We start from the raw sequence: 12,295 nt of genomic DNA on the forward strand, positions 1-12,295 counted from the left end.
GTAGCCCTTTTCCATTGGCACAGCTGCCAGCATTCCCCCGTGCAAGCTTCCAGCTTGCTTATCTATGTTTGCAGCCTGATTTTTCAGGCTGCTCTTTGTTAAAAAAAATAATAATTTCTTGGGCTGCTTTTTTGTTAGAAGGGAAGCCTTGCCAAGGACTCTTTTACCCTCACTGTCTGCCTAAATAATTTCTATCTCCTGTATCAGGAGGAAGAAGAGGTGCAACTTGGAAAAGAGATCAGCAGCAATCCAGCTGGAAAATAGTGATCATCTGAGAGGAGAGTGGCCGTCTGGTTGAATGAAGGGCAACAGGTGTGAATAAAATAAAAGAAATAGGCTTGATGGGTAACTGACCACCTGTGGGGAATTAAGGATGTTTATCAGAGAGGATGAAATATTGGAATGGTTTTGTGGAGGGAGGGCAGTAGAGGGGTTCAAGCCAGGACATTTGGGCAGAGATGCCCTACCTCTTGGATTATACTAGTGAGTTCACCTGGATAAAACTTTTACTGTGAAGCAGTGACACTCTGCCCATCCACCTTATAAGTTCTTCTATTATAAGGCTGTAGAAAAAGACTCAAGTGGCTATTTAATTTGATTCTTTGTGCAGGTTAGATTTTTTTCCTAGAATAACTTCAGTCTGCTAATTTCACATTAGTATTACTTAAGGTCCTCAACAATCAAAGAAAAGCTGCTTTCAGACTTCAAGTGCCCACAAGGCACTCCTTGGGAACATGTACTACTAATCCTGTGTGTTCCTTCTAAGCTGGACACTGACCTATGAAGTCCCTCAATCAAGTATCTCTGCTGTTTTCCATAGTGTCACTATTACTGTCTTCACTTTTTTTCTTTCATGTCACCCTTTCTCTCTCAGTTTACCTCTTTTCCCTGGGCAAAGATGCTGCCAAAACTATACAGCCAAACTGCCTCCCTAATCAAGACTGGGAATAATAATAGACCACTGCTCCAATGGAGCATCTCTTTCTTTTCAGGGCTGCATGACACTTTGCACGGAGCTTCCTACCTCCAAGTGACATTCTTACCTGCAGCTGAGTAAATGAGTCCGCCTCCCATACAGTTGTTTTATAGGATTTGCTAGGGATTAATTCTTTCTTTTCAGCTGTACCTTGTCAGAGACCACGAACGAACAAAGAGGAACATCAAGAAATAGGAGATAGGCTGTGTTTCGCTTTGTCTGGCATTCACTCCTATTCACCCGGCCAAGTTTCTTGATGCTGTTGTGACGAGGCATTGTTGTGGGTGGAAAGCTTGGAGCTATAATGCATGTGGCTGCCACACAGCTGGCGCTGTCGGCTTGAAGCTGGAATAGAGTGAACCCGCCTGTTAATTTGTACATGAACACACACTAATCTCTCATTCACACCCTGGGTGGCTGGTTTGTTCTGCGCACAGATGAATCTAAAAAGCTTTGGTCCTCTGACATTCCACAGATGAGACTCTCATTAGGCATGGCAGTTCCCTCTCTGACCCAATGGAAGAAGTATCATGGGCTCCAATCCCAGCTTCTCATTCTCTCCCTATTTAATACTACTAATAATATTTAGCATATTTGAGTCCTTCCTACTACTACCAGATCCATGTAAAGAGCTTTACAGACAATCGACCACTCAGTCCCTGCAAACATCTGCTGGGGAGTCACTGCCTAACAGTGGGTATGTTCCCCATTTCTAAAATTTCCCCAGACCAGTTGCCATCTTCCTTCCTGGACACAATAATTGCTGCTCTAATTTCCCTGCTCTCTAACCCTATCTTTAGATCCATACATCAGTTCCTGCATCCTCAGGGACCCCTGTCTTAATGCTTTCTTCTTTAGCTCCGTCCCAGCACACTCTACCTAATATAGTTCCATGGTCCACAGTTACATGGTCCATGACCATGGACATTATGGTGGCAAGAATTTATCCACCAACCAGGTCACCTCTAGCTTACAATAATAATAAAATTTAAATGTAATTTTATACTTACCTCCAAACTCATCCTTATATACATTAAATATATATATAGCCTACTGTATGCCAACCATACCTCAATAAAGTAGTTTTAAATATAAATTTAATTCAACTTATGTTATTTTGATTATGAACAAATTAAATTGAATTAAGTTTAAGTTTAATTATAATTAATGTAGTATAAAATAGAAATATGATTTTTAATATATTAAATGTAATTATAATTTTCACTCGTGTCCATGTGAAGAGACCACCAAACAGGCTTTGTGTGAGCAACAAGGCTGTTTATTTCACCTGGGTGCAGGTGGGCTGAGTCTGAAAAGAGAGTTAGTGAAGGGAGATAGGGGTGGGGCCATTTTATAAGATTTGGGTAGGTAAAGGAAAAAGGGGGGTTGTTCTCTGGCGGGCAGGGGTGGGGGTCACAAGGTGCTCAGCAGGGGAGCTTTTGAGCCAGAATGAGCCAGGAGAAGGAATTTCACAAGGTAATGTCATCTGTTAAGGCAGGAACAGGCCATTGTCACTTCTTTTGTGGTGGAGTGTCATCAGTTAAGGCAGGAACCAGCCATCTGGATGTGCACGTGCAGGTCACCGGGGATATGATGGCTTAGCTTGGGCTCAGAGGCCTGACAATAATTATTTAATGTTTTAAACAAAGGTAACAAATATTCAAAATGTATTCCTTCCTAATGATCTGACCATTTTCTATGTTCTTCAGATCATTTCCATGTATTGTAAGTCTGTGGTAGAAATATCTATCCTTGTGTTCTACTATTCCTCCCTTCCCAACTCTGCGTTCAGTGACATCACATTAATAGCTGCTTAAAATCAGCCATGGGAATAGTTACACCAGAGAAGAAGGGAAGTCCTACAAATCAAGGCTTAGTGTATCATTTTGCTGGTTGTCTAGACCAGGAATCACCAAACTAAGGCAAGTGGGTCAAATCTGGCCTAAAGCTAAGAATGAGTTTCACATTTTCAAAGGGTTATAGACAGAAAACAAAGAATATGCTACACAGAACTGATGTAGCTGCAAAGCTTAAAACGTTTACTATCTGTCACTTCACAGAAAAATTTGCTCACTCCTGGTCTAGCACAAGGCTTGACGCGCTATGGCCCGTTGGCCAAATAATCCAACTTGTCACTTGTTTTGTAAATGAAGTTCAACTGGAACACAGGCTTGTTCATTTACTTACTGTCCACGGCTGTTTCCGTGTCACAGTGGCAGACCTGGGCAGTTACCACAGAGAAGGTCAGGACTGCAAAGCCTGAAATATTTACCATGTGACACTTCACAAAGTTTACTGAGCCCTGTCTAGACTAAACAAAGTAATGAAGAAAAGTTAATAATGCAGATTAAACTTCAAAATATGTTATATCTGTAGCTGTCACATGGCAAATAGCACACAAATTTCGAAAACATTCCAATATTTAACAACCATTATTTGAATGCACAAAGAACATACTCAGATCATTGGTGAATGAGTGAAGTTCTGATATATGTTTTTTTTTCACTGTTTTCTTACTTGTTAACGTAAACAAAAATGTCAGCCAACACCATTTGGGAACTATAGTTGTCTGTCCATTGTAACCATAGGTTAGCCATGGATGTGAGTTCCACAAAAATCAGCAAAGCACTCTGCGAGAATTTATTTCCTATATGGAATTTACAATACAGCATATTGTATATTTTGTTATTTGTAAATTATGTGCCATAGACATTCTTTATGTCAGTAAATGAATGTACCTAAATGTATATATGGGTATACATGAGTATATGTATGTTATTTTTGGCTCAGAGAACCAGTGTTTAAACATTTACCAACATGCCATCCAGCTACTTAATGGAGCCTGGTAAAGCTACTGTACAGAGAAACTATAGTACCATTTGGGTTGTTAATGGAGGATAAAAGTCCTACACAAAAGCAGGAAGGAGGTAATAATAACTAGCAATTTTAAAATCAGAATTGCTAGAGGATAAAAGCGTTAAATTTTATAAAAGTTCTCACATGTTAGAAAAAGTGCTGATCTCAGCATGGGAGTTGTCAGTTTTTAATTTTGATACTTGCAGTATCTGAGATACCCTCTGCTCCTTAAAATGAAATCACTAAAGGATCTGGCCTTGTAGGCACTCTCTCAATTATGTTTTATTGCTGAGAGTAAAATTATCTGGAGATTCATCAAGGTTGTTGCATGTATCAATAGTTTGTTCTTTGCATTGCTGTATATCATCCCATGGTTTTTCTTTTTAAACTATCTACTCATTAAAGGATATCTGATTGGTGTTTTGTTTTTAGCTAATAAGAATGAAATAGCTATGAACAATCATGTATATGTTTTTATGTGAGTATAAATTTTCTTTCTCTAGGTTGGACAAACAAAAGTGCAATTGCTAGGTCATTTCATAAGAAAAGCAGAAGAAAAACAAAAATGCAATGCTTGGGTCATTTCATAAGAAACCTCCAAATTGTTTTCCAAAGGGGTTGGTTGTACCATTTTACATTCTACTAGGAATGTATGAGTGCTCTCAGGATCCTTGCCAGCATTTGGTGTGGTCATTACTATTTTTAAAATTTTAGCCATTCTGATAAGTGTATAATGATATCATATTATGGCTCTAATATGCATTTTTCTATTGACTTATGACATTTAACATCTCATGCTTATTCAACAATTATTTTTCTTCTTTAGTAAAATGTTTCTTCATTTCATTTGTCCTTAATCTAAATGAAATGGTTTATTTTTGTTGCTTATTTTGTTTTTCTTTTACTGATGAGATTTGAGAGTTTTTATATATTCAAGATATCAGTCTTTTGTCAAATATGTGGTTGCAAATATTTTCTGACAGTCTCTTCACAGGGTTTTTCTCAGGATGAAAATTTTTCATTCTGATAAGATTAATTTATCAGATTGTATTTGTTTTTCTTAATTTTGGTGTATCCTAAAAACTTTGTCTAACTATGGATCCTGAAAATGCCCTCCTATTTTTCTCCTGAAGGAGGCTTAGAGTTTTACATTTTACATCTGTTTGTGATCCAATTTGAGTTAATTTTAATAGAAAGTGATATTTGTTAACTATTTGTGGATAACTTTTATATCTAACTTCACAAAAGATATTGATTTATAGTTTTCGTTTTTGTGCTATGTATGGCTGGTCATGTTATCAAGTTAATCCCAGCTTCATAAAATGAACTAAGACATTTTCCCTTCTCTTTTGTTTTCAGGAAGAGATAGTATAAAATTGGCATTAATTCTTTGAATCTTTGGTAAAATTGTGTAATTCTGCAATGAAACCACCGGGACTTGGAAATTTTTTTGAGTTTAAATTAAAAATTTAATTTCTTTAATGATAAAAATACTATCCAGGTTTCCAATTTCTTCTCATTTGATTTTTTGATAGTTTGGTAGTTTCTTCTAAGTTGTCAGATTTATGAGTGTAACATGCACAGTATTCTCTGATTATCTCCTTCCTGGCTGCAGGATTTATAATAATAGCTTCTATATTTTCTATTTCATTCCTGATATTGGTGAATTGTATCTTTTCTTTTGTCAGTCTTGTTAGAGTTTTATCAATTTTATTGATTTTTTTAAAGAAGTAACTTGATTTATTTATGGTGTTTTTAATATGTCACTTTGTATCATTTTATTAGTGGTTGCTTGAGGTATTACAAGATACTCACATAACATCACTGTCTACTGGCATTGATGTTTTACTACTTCTTGCAAAGTATAGAAGACTTCCTTTTAAATTTGTTTTCTCTCTTCATTTCAAAGATATAATTGTCTTAAGTATTTCCTTTTTATATATTGAGCACCACATATGATGGCTTTATAATTTTTGCTTCAACCATCAAATATGATTTAATAAACAAAATAGGGATGATCTACTAAATTTACCCCTATTTTCATCCACTTCAAAGTTCTTCTTTCCTTTCTGAAGTGATGAGTCTTCCTATGTTAGTGTCTTCTTTTTGTTTAGAGAACTTCCTTTAGGAATTCTTTACAAGTAGATTTGCTAGCAGAGTATTATCTTTGTTTTTCTCTAAGAATAAATATATTTCCCCTTCATTTCTGCAAGTTGTTTTTGCTGGACAGATAATTCTTGGTTGAGAGCTCTTTACTTCAGTACTGAAAAAAATCTTCCATTTCCTACTGGCTTCCATTGTTTCAGATGTGAAATCCACTGTTATTCAAATTGGCATTTCTCTATAAATAATGCATCTTTTTTCTCTTGGTGTTTTGAAGATTTTCTTCTTTGGCTTTAGAATGCTGAAGTTAATTATGATGTGTCTTGGCCTAGATTTCTTGGGCTTATTCTATTTGCAGTTATTTCAATTTCTTGCATTTGTAGGTTTTTTCATTTTCCAAATTTGAAGTTTTCTGCCATGATTCCTCTGAATATTTGTTCAGCCTCAGTGTCTTTCTTCTCTTCTTCTTTAAATTCAGTGTTATAAGTCTTGGATTTTTTTGTTATTTTCCTGCAGGACCATGAGGCTTTGCTTATTGTTTTGTTTTGTTTTTTATCAATCTATCTTCTCCATGTTGTTCAGATTGGGAAAGGTCTATTGCAGGAGTTTCTGACATTTTGGCTTCCCTGGGCCATACTGGAAAAAGAATTGTCTTGGGCCAGAAATGAAATGCACTAACACTAACAATAGCTGATGTGCTTTTTAAAAATTGCAAAACAAAAAAAAATCTCATAATGTTTTAAGAAAGTTTACAAATTTGTGTTGGGATGCATTCAAAGCCATCCTGGGCCACATGCAGCCTGCAGGCCACGGGTTAAACAAGCTTGGTCTATTGATATGCCCTCAAGTTCAGTGATTTTATCCTCTGTCAACTCCACTGTACTATTGAGCCCAATCCACAAAGTTTTGCTTTTTGCTGTTGGGTCTTTTTTCTTTTTCTCTCTCTCCCTCTTTTTTAGAATGGAGAGTTATTATGTTTTGGATTTATAATTTCTGAAGATATTGTGAAGATACTTATATGGCTTGGCTCGGTGCCCCCACCCAAATCTCATCTCAAATCGTAATCCTCATATGTTAAGAGAGGGACCTGATGGGAAATGATTGGATCATGTGGATGGATTTTCCCCTTGCTGTTCTCATGACCGTGAGTAATTTCTCGTGAGATCTGGTAGTTTGGTAAGTGTCTGGCACTTTCCCTTTCTCTCTCTTGCCACCATGTAAGATGTGCCTGCTTCCCTTTCGCCTTCTGCCATGATAGTGAGTTTCCTGAGGTCACCCAACCATGCAGAACTGTGAGTCAATTAAACCTCTTTTCTTTATTAATCACCTAGTCTCAGTCAGTTCTTTATAGCAGTGTGAGAAAAGACTAATACAGAAAATTGGTACTGGCAGAGTAGGGTACTGCTATAAAGATAATTTGAAAATGTGGAATCGACTTTGGAACTGGGTAATGGGCAGAGATTGGAAGAGTTTTTGGAGGGCTTAGAAGAAGACAGGAAGATGTGAGAAAGTTTGAAACTTCCTAGAGACTTGTTAAATGGTTTTGACCAAAATGCTGATAGTGACATGAATAATAAAGTCCAGGCTGAGGTGTTCATCTGGGAACCCAGATGAAGATGAGGAACTTTATTGGGAACTGGAGTAAAGATCACTTATGATATGCTTTAGCAAAGAGACTGGCAACATTTTGTCCCTGGCCTAGAGATCTGTGGAACTTGAACTTCAGAGAGATGATTTAGGGTATCTGGCAGAGAAATTTATAAGCAGCAAAGCATTCAAGAGGTGATCTGGCTAATTCTGAAAGCATTCAGTCATATGCATTCACAAAGACATTATCTGAAACTGGAAATTTTATTTAAAAGGGAAACAGAGCATAAAAGTTTGGAAAATTTGCAGCCTGACCATGAGATAGAAAAGAAAAACCCATTTTCTGGGGAGAAATTCAAGCCAGCTGCAAAAATTTGCATAGGTGACAAGGAACCAAATGTTAGTAACCAAGACAATTGGAAAAATGTCTCCAGGGCATATCAGAGGTCTTCATGGTAGCCCTCCCATCTCAGGCTCAGAGGCCTAGGAGGAAAAAATGGTTTTGTGGGCCAGGCCCAGGGCCCCTCTCTTCTGTGCAGTGTCAGGACTTAGTGCCCTGCATCCCAGCCACCACAGCTCCAGCTGTAGTTAAAAGGGGCCAAGTTATAGCTTGGGTTGTTGCTTCAGAGGGTACAGGTCCCAAGCATTCATGGCTTCCATGTAGTGTTTGGCCTACAGGTCCACAGAAGAGAAGAATTGAGCTTAGAGAACCTCTGTCTAGATTTCAGAGGATGTATGGAAATACCTGGATGTCCAGGCCGAGTCTGCTGCAGAGGCAGAGACATAATGGAGAAACTTTACTAGGGAAATGCATAAGGGAATTGTGGGGTTTGTGCCCCTACACAAAGTCCCCACTCAGGCACTGCCTAGTGGAGCTGTGGGAAGAGGGCCACAGTCCTCCAGACCCAAGAATGGTAGATTCACTGACAGTTTGCACCATGCACTTGGAAAAGTTGGAGGACCTCAACACCAGCCTGTGAAAGCAGCCACGAGGGCTGTACCCTGCAGAGCCATGGGGTCAGAGCTGCCCAAGGCCATGGGAGCTCATCCCATATATCAGCATGTCCTGGATGTGAGACATGGAGCTATCAACCCTAAAAATTTGAGACAGGTCTCAGTTAATTTATAAAGTTTATTTTGCCAAGGTTGAGGACATACCCATGACACATCCTTGGGAAGTTCTGATGACATGTGCCCACAGTGTTTGGAGCACAGCTTAGTTTTACACATTTTAGGGAGACATGAGACATCAATCAATATATGTAAAAAGTACATTGGTTCGGTCTGGAAAGGTGGGACAATTTGAAGCAAAGGCAGGAAGGCTCAAAGCAGGGACAGGGCTTCCAGGTCACAGATAGGTGAGACACTAACAGTTGCATTATTTTGAGTTTCTGATTAGCCTTTCCAAAGGAGGCAATCAGATATGCATCTATCTCAGTGAGCAGAGGGATGACTTTGAATAGAATGGGAGGCAGGTTTGTCCTAAGCAGTTCCCAACTTGACTTTTCCCTTTAGCTTAGTGATTTGACAGCCTCAAGATTAATTTCCTTTCACAGAGTCAAAGAAGATTTTGGAGCTTTAAGATTTAATGACTGCCCTGCTGGGTTTTGGACTTGCATCAGATCTTTGTTTTGGCCAATTTCTCCCATTCGAAATGGGAACATTTACCCAATGCCTGTACACCCATTGTAGTAACTAATTTGGAAATAACTAACTTGTTTTATTTTACAGGTTCATAGGCAGAAGGGACTTGCCTTGTCTCAGATGAGACTTTGGACTTGGACTTTTGAGTTAATGCTGGAATGAGTTAAGTCTTTGGGGGACTGTTGGGAAGGCATAATTTGTTCTGAAATGTGAAAAGGTCTTGAGATTTGGGAGGAGGCAGGGGCCGAAGGATATGGTTTGACTCTGTGTCCCCACCCAAATCTGATCTCAAATTGTAATCCTCATGTGTCTAGGGAAGGACCTGGTGGGAGGTGATTGAATCGTGGGGGTAGATTTCCCCCTTACTGTTCTCATGATAGTGAGTGAGTTCTCATGAGATCTAGTAGTTTGATAAGTGTCTGAAAGAAGGTGCTTCCCCCTTCTTTCACTCTTTCTCCTGCCACCATGTAAGCCTTGCCTGCTTCCCTTTCAACTTCTGCCATAACTCTAAGTTTCCTGAGGCCCCCAAGCCATGCAGAACTGTGAGTCAATTAAACCTCTTTTCTTTATAAATCACCCAGTCTCAGGCAGTTCTTTATAGCAGTGTGAAAACAGATTAATACAGATATGTTTACTTATCTTGATTATCCTTCTTTTTTGTCAAGATTTTCTAATTTCTCATTTGTTTCAAGAGAACTCATAACTGCTTGTTGAAGCACTTTGGGGGTTGCTTTAAAATCCTTATTAGATATTTCCAACCTCTAATTCATCTTGGAGTTTGTTTCTGTTGATTTTCCTGGTTCTTATGTGATTGTCAGTAAAATTCTGGACTTTTTGGATATTATGTTATGAAACGCTGCAATCTATTTAATCTTTTTCAGTTTTTCAGGCAGTTCTTCTGTTGAGGTATTATGTGAGGTCTAGGTGGTTGAATATTTTCAGCTACCCTGTTGGCCCCAATCACATGACAGGATAGAAGAAGAGCAGAGAGGGTGAAGCCCCCTTCTGGACCATCTCATTAAGTCTTGCTGCTGCTGGGTGGGAATGGCAGCTTTATGCACCGATGGACCCAGCTAACACAATCATAGTAGAACAATCTGAACACTCCCTGCTTCAACTGCGTGTAGAATGCAGGATTCATACTCAATCTCCCCAACACTTCACCTGCAGGAAAATTGGGTCACTGTCACCTACTTCTGCCAGGAGAGGGAAAGAAGACCAGCTCCATGCTCAGCCAGGCTGATAATGTCCAGAGAAAAAACTACAGCATGCCACCTGCTTCCAAGGGTGGAGGAAAGGGAGTATGGAAGATCAACTTTCTGTTCGGCTCTGCTGAATCTACAAGAACTGAGGAGTATCGTTCCTGTTCATATTTGACTGACGTAGACAACTATTACCAAAAATATTTTCTGATGCTAGGCCACCTTTTTCTTGGCCATTAACTGAAGAAAATAGGCATTTCTTGCAACTTCTTTTTCTTTTTTCTTTTTTTTTTTCTGTGCCTGCTGGTGGTTCTGGATCTGAGGCTTCTTCTCTCTGTCTGGGAGACATACATGGGAGGCAATAAGAAAACCCAGAAAACTCACTGCTGTGTTGTTCCTCAAGTCCTGAGTTTCTGGACAGCCCACATTCTTTCTAAAGGTCAAATAATTTCTATGTGGATTATTGTGTTAAGTCTAGGGGGTCTTGGTTGTAAGAAAGAGAACTTGGGGAAATGGGGAAACTCCACTTTGGCAGAAGCAGCTTCATGAGAAGTTATTTTTAAGTGCAATGTTTTTACTCTCAGGTGACTATGCCCACCACACCACCTCATGGATGAGTGCCTCTGGAGTTGCTGTTTCTCTAAATACCTGTCAAAGATCAGGACACAAGCAGTACTGTCTTGGGACCACCCCATCAACAGAGCACAACAGAAAAGTGAAGACATGCATTTCTTCCCCGTGTTAGCTGACAAGCTCTATGGGAATCCACTCATTAGTGGTGATCCTGGTCAGAGCAGTCCATGCCCAGGGGAGCCTTGAACATCCAGCATGACAGTGCTGGCAGGACAGTAGAGTACAGACTGGCAGAGAATAAAACTCACGCCAGGCAATGTGCTCAGTAATATCAGACTTTTAGGGAGCATGTATCACCCCTGAAACATCAAAACATACCTGAAAGCAAAGTTCTTGAAAGCTGAAGGGCTTGTGTCAATCATGACTACCTATTCTGAAAGGTGGCTTAAGACAGCATAAGCTTATGTTATATAATATTCCTAAAGTTATTGTATTTTAGTCTTTAATATACTATATCAAATACAATACATAGGTTACCAGTCTCTTCATAACTCAACAGATGCAGCACAGATCCAATTTCTCAGCTCTATTTCAGTGATTTGTTGAATTTAAGTTTCTACCTAGTATTTCCAAGTGCCATTTTTTGAATTATTGGTGAAACATAATACAAGGAAGTATTTAACAGTGAGCATGCGAGATAATAAAGATATTTTCACTTACCTGATTTTGTAACTCTTGAATACTGGGCTATTTCACTGTGGTAGTATAGTCTACTGGCAAAATGTGTTCCTCTGATGATTTATATGGACAAATTAGAATATTGTGTTCTCCAATCTTCATTTCTAAATATATCCCCACACTACTTTTCTACCTAAATTCTCTCATCTTATTAGGCCCCTAATCCGTACATCCCTCTACCTATAATTAGTATGGCAGATTGTATTTTTCAAAAGACAGACCACAGCAGTATATCTGGTTCCATATGCTTTTCCAGAATCTTTCCACTCCCCATCAAGAGGTGGAGTCTACTTACTTTGCTCTTAAATCTCAGCAGATTTTGTGACCACTTTGATGAATAGAATGTGACATGAGTGATGCCATAACCTCTGAGTCTAGGTTATAAAGGATGGCCTGGCTCCCACTTGGCCCTCTCAGGATGCCTGCTCTTGGCTATTTACCACTAGTTTTTGCCATTGGGCTTTTCTGTAACATTCCTTATCTGTGCCTTTCACTGGGCATTCACTTAGTCCATGAGAAATACATAGGGCCCACACTTTTAAATATTTTAGCTGTAAAAAATCTTTCTAGTCTAAACATTCCAGATTTGTTTTTGTTTCTCGAACATCTCTGTTTC

The sequence above is a fragment of the Gorilla gorilla genome, chromosome 11 (genome assembly GCF_029281585.2).
Source record: "Gorilla gorilla gorilla isolate KB3781 chromosome 11, NHGRI_mGorGor1-v2.1_pri, whole genome shotgun sequence".
In the NCBI taxonomy this organism is placed as follows: Eukaryota; Metazoa; Chordata; class Mammalia; order Primates; family Hominidae; genus Gorilla; species Gorilla gorilla.